Raw genomic sequence first — 20,543 nt, forward strand, 5'->3', positions numbered from 1 at the left:
TTGCTTATCCTACTGTTAGCCACAATCAGGCAAAAATAGATTTCATATGTTTCACTCTTCAAGACAAATAGTTCTCCCCAAATAAAATATTAATTATTTGATAGTGCATTTCCCTTTCTATTTTTCTACCAGTGTTCTTGAGTAAACGATACAGATGAATGGTTCAGCCCTATTTGGACGCAGCCTTAATATGTCAGTATCATCATTGGGATTTCTTTTAAATGATGCTATAAACCTAGGTTTGACTGACTGAAATGTGCTCAATTTAGTTTAGTCGCTCAAAAAAAAAAAATTAACCAAAAGCCTTCAGCATAACTCAGGAAATGTTACAGAAAGAAGGAATATCATGTTCACGTTCATATTTGTATTTTGTGACATGTTTCCATGCTTTAATGTTAAAAAAGCTCCTTATTGTTCTCATACTGCCCCAAGCCCGCCTTAACCTGCCATCAGGCCCTGGGGCTGATGGGTTTTATAGGCCCCCTATTTAAACAACGTAATTTATAGCCTCGGCAGGCTCTGTGATCGCAGTTCTCCACTCTGCTCTGCGCGCGCCTGGTCCTCTCCTCCAGATGAGTGACGTATCGGGCCTCCCTCATGTATGTGTCCGGTTGCCGTTGGCTCCCCTCCACGTAGCAAGTCCTTGTTGTCCTCTCCATCTCCTCCAACATCCCTCCTGTCTGTTTTTCCTCTCCCGCTACTCCATCGCTATCAGAACCAGACGGCCTACTTGGCTCCGAGGCCCCGCGGCCGGCACCGCTACCGCTCGGTACAGAACTAAATCTGTCCTTCCTCCTCATCCTGGCCTACAGGTTTAAAATAACCTGTAAGCTTCGGCAGTTTTTGTAATAGCTGCTTGTCTCGAAACTTCTTTCCCTCAACAATTTCCTTTTCCGAGCGCCACTCTCAAACTTTTTCTTCTCAAACTTTTTCTCCTAAACAACCTTCATCTGTCACTCAATCACTCGCAATTTGAATGAGTCACATGTGAAACATATTCTCATTCTGATTGGCTGTTAAGTGGTGCCCACTGTCTGTTACGGAGTCATCTCTGGAATCCATCGATCTGATTGATTAGCGGAGCAAATGATAAAAATAGTATGGAGGGAAGATATTTTTGTTTGGTTTGTGTGTATTGTGTTTGTTTCCCGGGGAAAACACTCACGAGAAACACAGGCTGTTGTTATGCCTGCTGTGACGTCAAGTTACTCCGTTCTCTGCTTGTAATTATGCCGAAGCTTCTAAGCTGTATTTATCATCTGAATTTGCCGAAACAAGTTTAATATTCTGAAAGCCAAGACTTTGTTTATTTGAAACCAGATGAAAACACGGACCCTGCCGTGTTATCTATGATTACTATACGCTTACATTCATAATTTCAGCGGAGGGAGGGGGAGCGGCGTTGTGGAAGAGCAGAGTGAGGGAGAGCATGTCTTCTTCCCTTTACAAGCTTCAAAAATGTATTTATCGTGTGATTTTGGAAATAAAAGTTTCATATTCTAAAAGCGAAGACTTTGTTCGAAAAAATAATAATAATTTTAAATTGTATTGGCTTATGATAGGCCCCTGATCTCCGTAGGCCCCTGGGCTTCAGCCCAGGTCAGCCCGTGCATTAAGGCGGCCCTAAGCACCTCTTTTCACCCTCTGTCTGAAACCAGAGCCCGGTCTGCTCTGATTGGTTAGCTGGCCGGCTCTGTTGTGATTGGTCAACTACTTGAGATTTTTCGGAAAGCTCCCACCCCTTAGCCTATCATGTATAATGTGTGGAAGCGCTATCCAATAGAAGCACAAGTGTCCCATATCGATGTCAATATGACAGAAGTAATGGAGTCCAATGGAGGCGTTTCAGACAGGGAGGGAAGTGTGTGGGAGAGAAACTCCCTCTGGAGGGAACACAGGGATTTTAGCCTCTGCAGCCCATTTTCATGCACTAAAACATATATTACCTACAGGAAAGTGAAAACCCCCCAAAACATAATAAGGCCCCTTTCATTTGGAAACGTTTTTTTTCCCATGCCCTCAAAAGTCGCAGCGTGGAATTTAACACATTTTCTCTATGACACAACCTTTCTTAATTTTGAAGTGTCTTTGTGTGTACTGTATTTTATGCTGCATATATCCTCGTAGGCGTGTGTGCAGCAGCACTTTGGGTCAGCAGCTGAGTTTTGTTTCACACAGAAGCCTGTTTCCCTCCGCTGAACTGTGAAGTGCAGCAATTTAATTTTACCGGGGTCTGATGGCTCGTGAATGGGTGTGAAGATAATGGCTGGGCTATGATATATGGGCTTTCCCGTGCTCACCTTGGGGTCTCCTTCTCTGCTCCATATCCTTACAAGAGTTCCTACATTACCTCGGCTAAAAAAAGGAAAAAGCTTTATCACAACATGGCTTGATTTACTGAAGGTATTTTCCAGGCACCAAAATGATATTCAGTACAAGCTGCTGCATTTGAATTCCTTGTGCAAAGTGTTATTTTGGCTTGTTTGCTATCCTATTTTTTTGTGTGTATGTTTCCCTGTGGGACTGTAGCCTTTTAGTCTCCATGAGTCTTTGTAACCAACCATGCCCTGATTTTAGAGCAGAGGACATGTGGGACCAAGGCTAGAGAAGCTAATATCAATAGCTTAACAAGAAACAACATTTTATCAAGGGAATAGCAGTTATACTCAGCCAGTGAATCTCACTGTGCATTACTCTTCACAGCTGCAAATGTGTTGTGATGTAAATGTAGTCCATGGAATCGCCAGGAGAGAGGAATGTTCTCTTTCTCTTTACGTTATGGAGCACTCAGGAATACATTTACCTTTCAATGGGTATTGATGTGCCTGCAACTGTTTTACATGTGCCCTAGTTAGTGAAGATGCATGGGAGATAATGAGTATTGGATTCTCTCTGGAGATGTGAATGGCAGTAAATGAAGAAACTGCCAGGAAGTCTGATCTGCAAAAGAGTGGTCCTGCGCAGGATTGAGTCATAAAACCCGAAAATGTGATAGCCTTTTACTGCTTTCTGTTCCCTTGACACAGTTTTTAAAATGTGATCTTGGTTAGAAGCCTGAAATAAGGTCTGCGGTTAAAACAAGCTTAGGAGATTTGGTTTGAAAGCATAAATTACCTCAGTAAATACCCCTGTGGTGAACGTCTGAAGCTCCGTAAACAGTGGTTGCAAATAAGTGACTAAATACGTCTACTAACGTCATCATGCCGAAATGACTCGCCTTTAGCTTAGCGATGGTGAATGGCAGTCATGTGACCTTGCCTATCTCACACAGGCTCCGCCCTCTACTGGACTCTATGGGTACTACTCTTCATCAATGATACGCGAGCGTTCACACACACTTTGCATAAACGTAGCCGGCCAATCAGGGCGAGCCTACCTGAATGCGCGCGCAGGCCACACAGTATATAAGGCAGCTACACCTCCTGACTGTCATCCTTTTCTCTTCAGCGAGCGAGTCGCCACTGGAGGAAACCCGGGCCTGTCCCTCATGCCCGGCTTAATAGTGGGCGCCGATCCCCACCAGCTCTGTTCGGGTGCCTGGGACCAGACCACACCGAAGACGAGCTTGAGGTGGTGGACGTGGGAGACCAGGATATGGCCGAGGCGACGCCACCAACGTTCGCCATCCCAGCCGTGCGGGTTATGGCTCTGTTTGCTGAGGAGGAGGAAGATGACTTCGCCTCATCGGTATCCGTGGTAGTCCACCGCACATGTCTGCCCGCCAGGTCTTCCCCCTGGTGATGGCCATGGCAGCGGAACGTGTCGGACTACCACTCCCCCCACCACTGCCGCCGGTAAGCCGCTTACGCTCCGGCCCGCCCGGCGCAGCCAGATTTCGTCTCGCCCCCGTTGCCAGATATCTGGCAGTGTGTGGAGGCATCGTGGCAACTGCCACTGAAAGCGAGAGCTCCGGTGGCAAGAAAGGTAGGTATTCTGAGGGTGCGGGCCGCACGGAGACCTCATATCCTGGCATGCCCCCCCTCGATGAGAGCCTGGCAACACATCTGCTCCCACAGGCAGCAGGCTGGAGAACCTCTGCCCCGCTGCCGCGTGACAGGGCAGCTGCAAATAACACGTTCAAGGATCTCCGTGACAGCTCGGCCCTTTTCCATGCCGGTTCCCCATGGGCCAATTTTCCTTTTCTTGAAGATTTGGCGGCGGAGAGGGCCACCAGAGAGTACCACAGCTTCTTAGCTGCCGCTCCACAGCTGATTGCATGTCCCCTAACACAGTTTTATGGGGAATGGAAGCTCAACTGAGTACTGACGGAAGGGGTGTCCCTCAGGTCTGGGGTGCGCTGTCTCAGGAAGCAGGTGCAATAGGGGCGTTACCCAACCTTTCCGAGAGAGAGAGAGAGAGAGAGAGAGAGAGAGAGAGAGAGAGAGAGAGAGAGAGAGAGAGAGAGAGAGAGAGAGAGAGAGAGAGAGAGAGAGATTTTGGATGTTATTTGGATGTTATTTGGAGGCCGTTATTTGGATGACGGAGGATTTTACACCCGGAAGTAAGTATTCCCCTTACTGTCGATTAATTTTAATTAGTTTGTCAAGCAAAGCACATGGTGGAGTCCCAAACGATAGCTGAGGATTCTGGGTAGTGTAGTGTCTTGGGCCATCCTAAACTGAACAATTCTTTGTTTCTCCGAATCGAAGGGGAAAATTACAAAAGTATTGTACACAACTTAAACCAATCAATGTTGTGTAATCAACAAGGATAATCTGGTGTTTTTTAGTTGATGAGTCGTGCAGATATCACTGTGACATCAATCGACAAACCCCGTGATTAATCTTCAAGCTCTGGGATTGGATGTTGGAGTGGCAGTGCGCTAAGGTTACGCCGAGCGTCAAGCTCTTTGACATGGAACGAAACCACGGCAGACTATTCAAAACTGGACTCAAACGCCCCCAGAGAACTACACATGCTAGCTATTGTGTTTCACAACATGTTCTCTAGGGCACGTCTCTACTGGGAATTGTAGTTTTAAAAGACGTTTTTGTTTTCCCCAAAATTAGAAGTTGCCAGTATTAAACTGTGTACGCCCCTGCGAGATGGAGTTCATGACTTTCACAACATTATAATTAAAACCCCAAACAGTTTGCATGAGTATTTCATGAACTTTTCATGACTATGAGCATTTCATGAATTTTGGATGATTGTGGCAAGTTCAGAATATTTTGGAATATTCATGAGCATTTTATGAACTTTTGATGATCAGTGTGATGATTTTAAAGACCTCTTGAATATTCATCTACTATTTGAACATTTCTTTCTTTTTTAAAACGTTTAATCTTAAAACATATTGAATTTGAAACTGAACATTATCTGTATTTATTTTGGTGACATTCATATCATTTTATGGTTTATCTGTACTGTTTGAGAAGCAGTATGAGTAAGTAGCGCCAAGGTGGAACCTTTGGCAGGTGAGCGGTGACATCTGGGTTATTTTAGGGGGGACACTTCCGCCCCCTCCTCAGAAGCAATCCAGACGATCAACCGGATCCTGTGTATAATTATTGCTGCTCCACTTTTCTGTTTTCTACAGGTCAGTACATAATGAAAATGATCGATGTTAACTTGTGTGAATTAGATATGATGTTGGAGATGTTTAGGAGAGTGTGTCAGAAGGTTTTGAGCATGTTTGACATAGTAACGGTATTTTAAAAATACTAAACTGTGTGCAGTCTTGCAGGCACATTGCCTTGTTTTTTGTTTATTAACATTGACAGTGTATTTTTGTGATCTCCATAATATGTTATATTTGGTAAAGATAGATATATTGATAGAAAGTATTATTTGATAGCGTTATGTGTTTATAGATAACTACCGGTCCGTCACTGCAAACATAGCTGCTACAACCCGCTTCTGCAGATACACGCTTTACAACATCAGGAGGATGCGTCCCCAGCTGACCGAGAAAGCGACGCAGGTCCTGGTACAGGCTCTCATCATCTCACGCCTAAACTACTGCAACTCCCTCCTGGCTGGTCTACCTGCATGTGCCATCCGACCTCTGCAGCTCATCCAGAATGCAGCGGCTCGTCTGGTCTTCAACCTTCCTAAATGTTCTCACACCACGCCGCTCCTCCGCTCCCTCCACTGGCTTCCGGTAACTGCTAGAATCCACTTCAAGACAATGGTACTTGCGTACCATGCTGCGAATGGATCTGGCCCTTCCTACATCCAGGACATGGTTAAACCGTACACCCCAGCACGTGCACTCCGCTCTGCATCAACCACGGCTTGCTGCACCCTCGCTGCGAAGGGGACCCAAGTTCCCATCAGCAAAAACACGTGGGTTTGCTATCCTGGCTCCAAAATGGTGAAATGAGCTCCCCATTGAAATCAGGACGGCAGAAAGCTTACACACCTTCCGGCGCAGACTGAAAACTCATCTCTTTCGACTCCACTTCGAGCAATAGAACTATTAACAAAGCACTTATATACTAATAAAGGACTGGCTTACCTAAAGCCAGTTGAGTAGCACTTGAAATGTTTTTGCTCTATGAAACCTGATGTACTTTATGATTCTGTTTTCTTCAAGTTTGTATTTTGTTGGTCGAACGCACTTATTGTAAGTCGCTTTGGATAAAAGCGTCAGCTAAATGCAATGTAATGTAATAATTTATATTGACTATGTTGAATTTCTCCTTGAGATTCAGTAATTGACTGTGGCAGACAGATAACTGCCACAGTCAAATGTGATGTTTGTAAAGTTCAGCTATTTGAATGTAACTGTGTACTTTGAATTTTGAATAAGAAGCAATCCAGATGATCAACCGGATCCTGTGTATAATTATTGCTGCTGCACTTTTCTGTTTTCTATAGAAATCATTTATTGTTGCTGTGGTACCCAAGCTTTTGGGACCCGTAACAACATTTGTTGTGCAGCTGAGTGTCAAGAACTGCTTCAAATAGTGATAGGATTAATTGTAGTGCTCCACCTGTATACATGTTTGTATGTTTGTTAATTTGAGTAAAGTTCCATTGTGATTGACATAATTGTTGTTTTCTATGGTTGCCAATTGACCCACAGTCAATGGTTCATGAACAGTTCATGTACATGAACAGTTCATAGCCAGCCATTGAATTATATTCAGTGACTGGGTATGAACTGTTCATGAATGGTTCATGAAGTTGTTATGAACAGTTCTTGATATGTTCATGAACAATTCTTGAAATGTTCTTGGTTGAATATCCCTACACACTCACTGAAAACTCCATTTCATGAATTGTTCATGAACCTGCCTAAAACCATATTCCATGAATTGTTCATGAACCATTCCAGCACAGGAGTTTCATGAGTAGTTCATGAACTGCCCTAGTGCCATTTAATGTTCATGACACTTTCATGAACAGTTCATCAACTTTGTTATGAGCTGTTTATGAGCTGTTTATGAGCTGTTCATGAATATGGTTCACTGATATTCCATGAACTTTTCATGACAAGTTCATGAACAGTTCACTATCATCTCACTGGGGCCTGGAGGTTTAGGCGATAGGAAACAAATTGGTGTGTACACATTTAAAACATGTAATTACTAAATGGGTGAAAATCGCTTGTACAGTTGCAAGAAAAAGTATTTGAACCCTTTGGAATGACCTGGATTTCTGCATAAGTTGGTCATAAAATGTGTTCTGATCTTCATCGAAGTCACAACAATAGACAAACACAGTCTGCTTAAACTAATACCACACAAACAATGATATGTGTTCATGTTTTTATTGAACACACCATGTAAACATTCACAGTGCAGGGTGAAAAAAAAAAAATGTGAACCCCTAGGCTAAAGACTTCTTCAAGAGCTAATTGGAGTCAGGAGTCAGCCAACCTGGAGTCCAATCAATGAGACGAGATTGGAGGTGTTGGTTAAAGCTGCCCTGCCCTATACAAAATACACACCAGTTTTGAATTTGCTATTCTTAAGAAGCATTGCCAGATGTGAGCCATGCCTCGTACAAAAGAGCTCTCAGAAGACCTGCCATTAAGAATTGTTGACTTGCATAAAGCTGGAAAGGGTTACAAAAGTATCTCTGAAAGCCTTGATGTTCATCAGTCCACGGTAAGACAAGTTGTCTATACATGGAGAAAGTTCAGCACTGTTGCTACTCTCCCTAGGAGTGGCCGTCCTGTAAAGACGACTGCAAGAGCACAGCGCAGAATGCTCAATGAGGTGAAGAAGAATCCTAGAGTGTCAGCTAGAGCAACACATCCACACTCCCAGGTCGGCCTATGTTGACGTTATGTCAAGTCCCCTGCCGGCTTTTTCTAACGCAAGGGGGGGGGGGGCCTTAGAGTCCATTTTCAACGCAAGGGGAGGGCCCTTAGCGTCCATGTTCAGCTTTCCGGGATGTCCATATGCTTCTATGGACGCTCATGGAAGCACGGCATTCGTTTGTGTCGACTGCCCTTAAAGGCAATGAGAGCGTCCATTCTCATTGGATAACGGAGAATTGTACACCCGGAAGTAAGTATTCCCCTTACTGACGATTGATTTTACAGTGATATCTGCACTACTCATCGACTAAAAAACACCAGATTATCTTTGTTAATTACACAACATTGATTGGTTTAAATTGTGTGCAATGCCTTTGTATTTTTCCCCTTCGATTCGGAGAAACAAATCTTTTTTCGGAGTAAAGGATGGCAGAAGACACTACACTACCCAGAATCCCCAGACTACACCATGTGCTCTGTTTGACAAACCCCGTGATAGTCCTCAAGCTCTGTGATTGGAGAGTGTACTCCGAGGGTTACCGAGCCTCGAACAGCACTTGAAATGGGATGGAACCACGGCAGACTGTCCAAAACTGGATTTGAACGGGTCCACCGCGTCCCCCCTCCCCCACCCCGTCCCCAGAACTACACATGCTGGCTATTCTGTTTCGCAACATGTTCTCTATGGCACGTCTCTACTGGGAGTTGTAGTTTTAAAAGACGTTTTCGTATTTCCCATAATAAGAAGTTGTCAGTATTAAACTGTGTACATCCCTGGAGGTTTAGGGGATAGGAAACACTCACATTTAACATATAATTAATAAATGGGTGAAAATTGCTCATGCCCATAATGGGCAGCATTAATATATATATATATACACATGCCAGCTAATGTCAGAAGAGCTTTATTTAACAGCTGGTCTTATGTTTGTAACCCCTCCTCTTGTTCATTGATAACATTACATTACATTACATTAATTGATAAGCCGGAAACATGCACTTGTCAAGTTTCAGAGGCACATTTTGCAAATATGGCAGTAGCCATCGATCAGCTTAAGATAAGATATACTTTATTGATCCCAAGTTGGAACATTTGCGTTACATCAGCATGTGTAACAGTTGTAATGCAGTGGTGTTTATTTGTAAATCATTTAGTATAATCACACAAATTCTGTGTTTTATATTTATCAATTCTGTGTTCTTTATTTATTGATTGTTCAATACCTGACAAGGCCGGAGATGAAATATCTACATACATCTTATAAGAGTATAATACATTATGTATAATATCAGTTAAAATAAGTGCTTCAACATAGTTAACATTGCTGGAGGTATGCACAAATATTGATAGATGTCTTGTAATGCACTATTGAGGAACCTGCGACCCCAGTTTTTCATTCAGTGCAGAACTACACCACAGTTGTGTAGGCCTATATGATATGTCAATAAACCTTAGAAAATCTTGAAATCTTGAAAGGGATGTGCAAAATAGTCATTATATACAGTCTTTACTTAACTATTAGTAGAGAATAACGAGTAATGAATATACTTTATAAGGATCCTATTAATATCTAATAATAAAAATAATGAAATGCAATAACATGCTTTAACCACTAGGTGTCCATTTATATCAGCTGTGCACCTTTATGGTGTAAATACAGCCTATCTACCAATTGGATCAAATATAAAAGTCAGCCGAATTAGTGTTCATACTGCAAGGAGACGTATTGTGTGAAAAGAAATGTAAGATGTTGTTTAATGGCTGATATATTTATGATCCACGTCACATTTTCAGTTCCTCATGTTTGTCTAGAGGTCTTCTCATCAGTGCTCTATAAATACAGAACTATGGCAGATATGTAATATTTAATGCAGCGAACCGTGTATTACAATGCCGGTATGTGATGACTTTCAAAGAGAAAAGCAAGCACACTCGAAATAAGGTATTATTTTATTTTTTTTAAATGTTTTCGGTCTGTTTCCGGTATTTGTTAATGACAATGTGCTCTGAAATGTGAGACTGGAATTGCACAGGGGAAAATAACGTATCTTTAGATGCGGATTTTGTTAAACTAATATGTTTAGGCTGTGGACCAAAACTATACATTGACGGGGAAGGGGGTAGCAATAAAGATAACACCATTAAACAGTTACACAACATAACAGAAATAATATCGATAGCAGCGTCCCTAGCAACCACCTTGGTAACAATGAAAAAGTTGGACGCAATTTCCTGAAGTAATCTTCGTAATAACTAGCAAACTAAAGATCATGTACATCCACTGCACACATCATCTGAAATAACAACTCATATTTCTCGCATCAAATGACATCAAAACGCGTTTTAATGGCCAAACTAACTTTAAAATAGGCATTTTACACCCAGAATAAAACGAAGTTCAGCCATGTTTTTTTTCTGCAGGGAGAAATTTGAAGATCACGTGACGTCAAACAGAGCACATGGTGTAGTCCAAACGATAGCTGGGGATTCTGGGTAGTGTAGTGTCTTCTGCCATCCTTTACTCCGAAAAAAGATTTGTTTCTCCGAATCGAAGGGGAAAAATACAAAAGCATTGCACACAATTTAAACCAATCAATGTTGTGTAATTAACAAGGATAATCTGGTGTTTTTTAGTCGATGAGTAGTGCAGATATCACTGTAAAATCAATCGTCAGTAAGGGGAATATAAGGGGAGTGAGGATGTGTTGGCTAGAGACTTAAAGAAATCTCTGGCACATGCTAACATCTCTGTTGACGAATCTACGATACGTAAAACACTGAACAAGAATGGAGTTCATGGGAGGACACCACGGAGGAAGCCACTGCTGTCCAGAAAAAACATTGCTGCACGTTTGAAGTTTGCAAAAGAGCACCTGGATGTTCCACAGCACTACTGGCAAAATATTCTGTGGACAGATGAAACCAAAGTTGAGTTGTTTGGAAGGAACACACAACGCTATGTGTGGAGAATCCAAAGGGTTCACATACTTTTTCTTGCAACTGTGTCCATAATGCGCAGCATTAATATTTACCCACATGACAGCTCATTGTTACTTTGTAATTCTACTCCACTACAATTCAGAGGTTAACCTGGTATTTTTACTCCACTACATTTATTTGAGTTACTTTGCAGATTCTGATTAATGATGTGAAATATAAACAACCCTTAAATCAGACTTTAGTTACACTTGAGTAAAATTCAGGAAAGGTGATTGTCAAGTGCCAACAATCAGGAGAGATATTTGATTGTTGGTGCTTGAGAAGACTAAACATGTATCTGCAGATCTCTATAAAGTATATTCATTACTCGTTATTCTCTACTAATAGTTAATTAAAGACTGTATATTATGGCTATTTTGCACATCCCTTTCAAGATTTCAAGATTTTCAAAGGTTTATTGACATATCATATACACAACTAGTGTAGTTATGCAATGAATGAAAAACTTGGGTCACAGGTTCCTCAACACCTTCATGCTGATCTAGATCCCTCCGCTTCGCGTCAGGCTCCTGATCAGCCTGTCTGTGTTCTTTTCCCCATAATGACCGCGTCGCTGCACATTATCCCTTACATATGATTACATTGAGTCATTATTCATTTGTTTTAAAGCAGGAGGCGCAAACGCTTGCCTTGGGGAGGGAGAAAAAGAGCCACAGCGGAGAATAAACAGAAAGGCAACCATGGCAACCATGCAAGGGAAGTCTTCTTCGCTGCTTTTGTGGCAGACTACAGCGCCACTTACAGGCCTGGCATATGTACTACAGCGTCTCCAGCACTTTTGAGCGGCAATGGCCGGCCGTGGCCCAACCTCTCATTCCCCTGATAGGTGGAGAATTGACCAATAAGCGGAGCACCACTTTTGTGACGTAGAAAATAATTCAAATCTGGATCAGTCTGTATCAGATCCATTGCAGCGCCGTTTTTAGAGATTTGGGTATGGAGGAAAAGAGAGAGGTTTGTATTTTCTGACACTTGGTGAGTTCCCTGACACACCGGGGACACATATTCATGTATAAAAGACGTACAAGAGTGCATTTTGCATGATAGGTCTCCTTTAAATAAATGTAAAAAAAAAATCGCATTGTTTTACATTTTGCACTAATGCTAGGATCTATATGAGATTAGATCCTAAGTCAAATCCCCAAAAATATATATTTCCAATACGTATGTAAATTGTGATGAGCTCACATTTAGATTTCTTCAATCGCTGTTCAGAACACACCATGCACCAAATGTGTGTTCGTAAGACTCCTCTGCTGCCTATTCTAGAGTTATATTGAGTTTGCATTCTGCCTTCTCTGTTTTAAATAAAAAATATACATCAGAAAATGGCTTATAAGCATCTAGCGCTGAGCAGATTATTTTCTGCTTAAGCAAATCCTGCTGGTTAGTTTGCAATGTGGTGTCCCTCTGCATTGTGTACATGCGTTTGCTGTTGTGGTCAGCGGTTTACCATGGCGCCACATACATATTGTGTGGGCCCTCTCATGAAAATCACATGCCCTCTCTGCAGATCTGCCCTGGTGCCGGGACTGTAGAAAAATCCCATTGCTTTTGTTGAGGGAGCCTTTCCGATGCTAAATTCAGGGTTGGCCTTCAACAATACGTCATCACTGCATAACTCTATACAAACAATGTATGTAAAGGGTGTATGTTAATACTGATATAGGAGATTTGATAAAGATGTCATCAGGGTTATTTTCTCAGACTTGGAAAAGTATCACCAAATAGCAATATACAGCAGTTCCCCAGTCCAGTCTCCCTTCACTTTTTAAAGAACAAACTATATCTAATAGCAGCGACAGACACTGCTGTGAGGAAAATGCAATGCCACTGCTGATAACATCATAGAATCCTGATTACTTTACACTCGCATTCAGAAATTAATCTCATCAATATTTGCTTTTGTGAAAGTGAAAACACTGCTGGTGTAGTTCTGCCTTCATAAAACAAACCAGAGCTCTCAGCCGAGGATTTTCTTCTTAATTTTCATCCAACACTTTTTTTACCAGAGCGATTAGGCTCATTGTTCATTGCACACAGTGCTACTCTATATGAATGGATGGGGCATTTGAGGTAGGCAATTTGCTGTGTGTGTGTGTTGTGCCCATTTGTTGGTATGCTCAGGCCAGTGCTGCGAGATGGAGTTCATGACTTTATGAGCTGTTCATGAGCACTCATGAAACATTCATGAACAACTCATTATATGTTCACTTGTCATGTTCATGAACCAAAATTCTTAAAATGCTCATGAACCATTTTAAAGAGCAGTTCATGACATTTTTATGAACATTGTTCATTCATATAAAGTTCCTGTTTTGCTCATGACAGACGTTTATGAGCAATTTATGAACTTTTCATGATCCAGCCAATCACAACATTATAATTAAAACCCCAAAAAGTTTGCATGAGTATTTCATGAACTTTTCATGACTATGAGCATTTCATGAATTGTGGATGATTGTGGCAAGTTCAGAATATTTTGGAATATTCATGAGCATTTTATGAACTTTTGATGATCAGTGTGATGTTTTTAAAGACCTCTTGAATATTCATCTACTATTTGAACATTTCTTTCTTTTTTAAAACTTGTAATCTTAAAACAAAACAATAGTGAATTTGAAACTGAACATTATCTGTATTTATTTTGGTGACATTCATATCATTTTATGGTTTATCTGTACTGTTTGAGAAGCAGTACGAGTAAGTAGCGCCAAGGTGGAACCTTTGGCAGGTGAGCCGTGACATCTGGGTTATTTTAGGGGGGACACTTCCGCCCCCTCCTCAGAAGCAATCCAGACGATCAACCGGATCCTGTGTATAATTATTGCTGCTCCACTTTTCTGTTTTCTACAGGTCAGTACATAATGAAAATGATCGATGTTAACTTGTGTGAATTAGATATGATGTTAGAGATGTTTAGGAGAGTGTGTCAGAAGGTTTTGAGCATGTTTGACATAGTAACGGTATTTTAAAAATACTAAACTGTCGGCAACAATAGATGCCATTTTCGCGGGCTTCAGCCGCACCTGGGTAAATGTGACCTGAGCGAAGGCTCGCAGGCAGGTTAGCTGCTGCTCACGGGTAATATGTTTTGTTTACCTGAGTGCAGTCTTGCAGGCACATTGCCTTGTTTTTTGTTTATTAACATTGACAGTGTATTTTTGTGATCTCCATAATATGTTATATTTGGTAAAGATAGATATATTGATAGAAAGTATTATTTGATAGCGTTATGTGTTTATAGATAACAACCTGTCCTTCACTGCAAACATAGCTGCTACAACCCGCTGCTGCAGATACACGCTTTACAACATCAGGAGGATGCGTCCCCAGCTGACCCAGAAAGCGACGCAGGTTCTGGTCCAGGCTCTCATCATCTCACGCCTAAACTACTGCAACTCCTTCCTGGCTGGTCTACCTGCATGTGCCATCCGACCTGCAGCTCATCCAGAATGCAGCGGCTCGTCTGGTCTTCAACCTTCCTAAATGTTCTCACACCACGCCGCTCCTCCGCTCCCTCCACTGGCTTCCGGTAACTGCTAGAATCCACTTCAAGACAATGGTACTTGCGTACCATGCTGCGAATGGATCTGGCCCTTCCTACATCGAGGACATGGTTAAACCGTACACCCCAGCACGTGCACTCCGCTCTGCATCAACCAAACGGCTCGCTGCACCCAAGTTCCCATCAGCAAAAACACGTGGGTTTGCTATCCTGGCTCCAAAATGGTGAAATGAGCTCCCCATTGAAATCAGGACGGCAGAAAGCTTACACACCTTCCGGCGCAGACTGAAAACTCATCTCTTTCGACTCCACTTCGAGCAATAGAATTATTAACAAAGCACTTATATACTAATAAAGGACTGGCTTACCTAAAGCCAGTTGAGTAGCACTTGAAATGTTTTTGCTCTATGAAACCTGATGTACTTTATGATTCTGTTTTCTTCAAGTTTGTATTTTGTTGGTCGAACGCACTTATTGTAAGTCGCTTTGGATAAAAGTGTCAGCTAAATATTGACTATGTTGAATTTCTCCTTGAGATACAGTAATTGACTGTGACAGACAGATAACTTAAATGGAGAAATGTGATGTTTGTAAAGTTCAGCTATTTGAATGTAACTGTGTACTTTGAATTTTGAATAAGAAGCATTCCAGACGATCAACCGGATCCTGTGTATAACTATTCCTGCTGCACTTTTCTGTTTTCTACAGAAATCATTTATTGTTGCTGTGGTACCCAAGCTTTTGGGACCCGTAACAACTTTTTTTGTGCAGCTGAGTGTCAAGAACTGTGCTTCAAATAGTGATAGGATTAATTGTAGTGCTCTACCTGTATACATGTATGTTTGTTTGTTAATTTGAGTAAAGTTCCATTGTGATTGACATAATTGTTGTTTTCTATGGTTGCCAATTGACCCACAGTCAATGGTTCATGAACAGTTCATGAACAGTTCATAGCCAGCCATTGAATTATATTCAGTGACTGGGTATGAACTGTTCATGAACAGTTCATGAACAGTTCATAGCCAGCCATTGAATTATATTCAGTGACTGGGTATGAACTGTTCATGAACGGTTCATGAAGTTGTTATGAACAGTTCTTGATATGTTCATGAACAGTTCTTGAAATGTTCTTTGTTGAAAACTGAATATCCCTACACACTCACTGAAAACTCCATTTCATGAATTGTTCATGAACCATTCCAGCACAGGAGTTTCATGAACCAGTGCCATTTAATGTTCATGTCACTTTCATGAACAGTTCATCAACTTTGTTATGAGCTGTTCATGAATATGGTTCACTAATATGTCATGAACTTTTCATGACAAGTTCATGAACAGTTCACTATCATCTCACTGGGGAGTAGCCTGGTGTCCCAGTTTTGCCCTGTACAGTAAGTGGATGGTTGGAGATTCGATTCAGACTGCCTGCATGTCCTTGAACACCAATGATTTAAATGTGGCTTTACATAAGTGTCACTGAATGTTAATGCCTACACACGCTCATGCATTGAGACCCAGAAAGTTGCTTGGTGTCATTTTTATTAATCTCAATGACTTTATAGCGGCCGTGCGAAGCGTCAAGGGCAGCCATAATAAATGTTGGGGTTTTAGCATCGCTGCTCTCCGGTGGCTCGGCAGTGAGTAATGATCAGGCTCTTTGTTATGTGGACCTCCTGTTTGATCCAGCCGCTATATGGCTGACCTTCAGATGAGGCTGGGCTACTGTGATTCATAGAAGCAACCACTCTGGTCCAAAAAGCAATATTAAATTATTCTGAAAAGGACACTTTGAGAGTCCATTTGTATATGAGTAGCTCTATACAGTACATCATGGGTCGGCAATAGGTGGCCCTATGGCCATTGGTGGCCCGCAGAGATGGGGTCGTTACTAAAAAAAAAGTAATACACCCGTTACACCCAACTTTGGTGGCCCGCCAGCAATAATATTTGGCTCGGGAAATGATATTATAACTATAAATATCGTACCGACAGTCGCACATATAGGCTATAATGTCAGAATAGAGAATCTACCTGAATGGCAGATGGCGGCCATTCAGGAGTTACAAGAGCCTTGTAACCCCATCCCCCGGCCCTGGCGCGAGCATGGAAATGTGATTGTCATTTAAACGGGACGGCGCAAAACGAGAAGCATTCGGTCTACAATGACAGAGAAGAGACTGTCAAGTTTGGCTGTACTCAGCATTGATTCAAAACGCACTAAAGCTTTGGATCTTAATAAGTTGGTGAGCAGTGGCGGACTGGCCATCTGTAGAATCTGGAGAATCACAGAACGGCAACGCCCCCCCCCAAAGCATTCAAACGTGTCACATGTTTTAACAATCAATTACTGAAATAAGCCTTTGACTATGTTCCGGCCTGCCATCTAGTGGCTCAGAAAATAATTGGCCCAAGGCCAAACTGAATTGCCGACCCCTGCAGTACATGCTAAAAACTCAGTATACAGGGCTTTTACACTAATGGCGTTTTTCTGGCAGAGGGCACTGGATAGAGCAGGGGTATTCAACTAAAATTCAACGAGGTCCAGTTAGAGAAAATCTCCCCATGCAAAGGTCCGGAACTTCAAAATGTCTAACTTGCTTTATGAAGTAGTGTGATATATATTGAAGTAGCTGTAGCTTTATCAACGTCTGCTTGTCATCAACAACTGACTGCCAATCAAATAAAGAAAGTGCAATTCACAAACAACAAATATTTTTTTGTCAATTAACATTGAACTATACAGTAAATACTGTGAATATGTGTAATGTTCCTCTCTGGCTGCATTTAAAAATTAAATAGATTAAAATTAATTTTAGATAAATCAAATAAAGTGTAGCAGCAGCTTGAGTTTCCCTTTTTCTTTGTTAACCGTTTCACATCATGACTTAACAGTTTCATACAATTATAGAACAATATCAGTCTTTACACATCATAACAATTGAACAGTTTTAAAGTTTCTCTTTCTTTCCCTCTTATATTGCAGTCCCTCTCACTTTTTTTTTGTTCAGCGCAAGAATTGAGCTGGAGCTTGTCCTGCCAGGAGTTTAAATCTGGCCTGAAATGGTGTCAGGGCCTTTCTCATACACACATGCAGGTGCTCATTGGTTAGCCTGGAACAATATTTAGTTTTAAATATACCAATTGGATCAAATATGAAAGTCAGCCGAATTAGTGTTGATACTGCAAGGAGACGTATTGTGTGAAGAGAAATGTAAGATGTTGTTTAATTGCTGATATATTTATGATCCACGTCACGTTTTCAGATTTGGTTTCCTTGTCTAAAAGTCTTCTCATCAGGGCTCTATAAATAGAGAACTACGGCAGATATGTAATATTTAATGCAGCCGAACGGTGTATTACAATGCCGTTATGTGATGACTTTCAAAGAGAAAAGCAAGCACACTCGGAATAAAGTATTATTTTATTTAAAAAAAAAATGTTTTCACATCGCATAAACACCATTTCCCAACGTGCACTAAACCATCCAATCATCGAGCTGAGGATCTTGCCTACGTCTGTTTCCGGTATTGTTAATTACATTACATTGCATTTAGCTGACGCTTTTATCCAAAGCGACTTACAATAAGTGCGTTCGACCAACAAAATACAAACTTGAAGAAAACAGAATCATAAAGTACATCAGGTTTCATCGAGCCAAAACATTTCAAGTGCTACTCAACTGGCTTTAGATAAGCCAGCCCTTTATTAGTATATAAGTGCTTTGTTAATAGATCTATCGCTCGAAGTGGAGTCGAAAGAGATGAGTTTTCAGTTTATGACGGATGTATTTTGTTATACACAGATTCCTTCACATTTAAATTTACATTTACATTAAAAGTATTTCGTGAGGCCTTCTAAAATGTTTTTAAATATAACTACAGTTCTAGTTGAAGAGTTTGTAAATTAACATGAACCGAAGCTGTTGCCTGGCAACGCAATCACACAACGTCACGTCCGTTAATTCCACATCCACACGCATGGATTAACATCGATTTAATACATGAATGTAGCCTTTGTTTCTGCTAAAAGAGGTGTCGACCAGCGGGGGCAACAAGACAATCGGCGAAATGGAGTGTGACTATTACAAAATAAATCATTATTATATTAATATTAACAATAACAACCGGCCGTCGGGGTTCACATTTCATGTAAATGCAGACTTTTCTGTTCTTTTCAAATTGACTAATCATTAAACTTGAGCAACATATCCACAGAAGAAAGGTACCGAAATACGGTTGTTGCATTGACTTCATTTTGTGTAAGTATTGCCTTAAAGTCCAATGAGCCAGTGGCAGCCTCAGTGGAAATAAAACCCCAAATGCTCACCACCTGTCCTTCTCTCATTAAAGTAGAGCATATGTTAATGCATCTACTCCTGCAGCCTTCATGTGCCGCTGCTAAGTCAAGGACAAAATTGAATTTCTCCAGGAGATTGCATCCTCCCATATGGTTGGCATTTGATCTACATTGTGCCCGCCCCCCCCATGTCTGTCTCTTCTATATCTTTCTCCACTTTTGAGCCAAAATATTCCTGGGTAATTGAAAATGCATTTTTCACAGCTCTTATTTCCTTATCTTACTTACTTTTCTTAAATCCATAATTACTTTAGGGTCCTACTCTCAGGATATTCATATCCCTGATACGTAGTGACACTGGTGGTGTGTGGGTGATTTTTCCCGGGGCAATGACACGCTTTTCTGAAAGTGTCCTTGGTCTAAGATTCAACTCCATCCCACAAGAAAGCTGTGGTTGCATGTTCTGGAGTGAGTATCTGAGCCAATCAGTGAACTGCAGTTCTTCCAGTGATCAGCACTACTGCCAAGCCGAGTCAGGCTCTCAGTATGTGGGTCAAGAACCAATGCTGAGCTCCATCAGCTTTGAAGGGAAGCCCTGAGGGGAATAGAGGTGAAGGTAAGCAACTATTGACCGTTGTGTACAAGAACAAGAACACAAGAGGTGTGTGTGTGTGTGTTTTGGAGGAATTAATCTGGCCCTCCCGCTGTACTTCTCGGAGACTTCAACCTCCAGACAGAGAAGACATCTGAACCAACATCTATTTTAACCGCCTTTGCTTTCTCACTGTCTCCGTCCCCACCAACTCATAAAGCTGGCAATGTCCTTGATCTCATATTCCCAAGGAACTGCACTACTTCTAACCTCTCTGTAAACCCGCTCCACACCTCTGATCACTTCTTCATTTCATTCTCTCTACCCCTTTCCAAACATAACAATCTAATCTCTTCTCATGCTGCACCTGTCCGCCGTAACCTTCGTTCCCTCTCTCCCTCTACCTTTGCCTCATCGGTTCTCTCAGCCCTCCCTTCCTCTGACTCGTTCCAACTCCTGCCTTCAAACTCTGCTGCAGAAACTCTCCTCTCTACTCTCTCATCCTCTCTGGACTCTCTCTGTCCTCTCACATCTCGGCAGGCTCGTCAGTCCCCTCCTGCTCCCTGGCTAAATGACGCACTGCGTGCTAATGGAACCGTCCATAGGGCAGCAGAGCGGAAACGGTGGAAATCCAAACACCGCAACGACCTCCTAACCTATCAGGCTCTCCTCTCCTCTTTCTCTGCTTCGATCTCTCAGGCAAAAAGCTCTTTCTTTCAAGATAAGATCCAATCTTCCTATTCCAATCCCAAAAAACTATTTTCCATCTTCTCCTCCCTCCTGGACCCCCCAAAGCCCCTTCCCCCTCCTCCCTTCTGTCAAGCGACTTTGTTAACCACTTTGATAAAAAGGTTGATGATATTCGCTCTTCTTTTCTGACTCACCTTTACTCACCGATGGGTCACCAGACCCTCCTTCCACCCGCACACTAACC

Source organism: Pseudochaenichthys georgianus, chromosome 24 (assembly GCF_902827115.2).
Source record: "Pseudochaenichthys georgianus chromosome 24, fPseGeo1.2, whole genome shotgun sequence".
NCBI lineage: Eukaryota > Metazoa > Chordata > Actinopteri > Perciformes > Channichthyidae > Pseudochaenichthys > Pseudochaenichthys georgianus.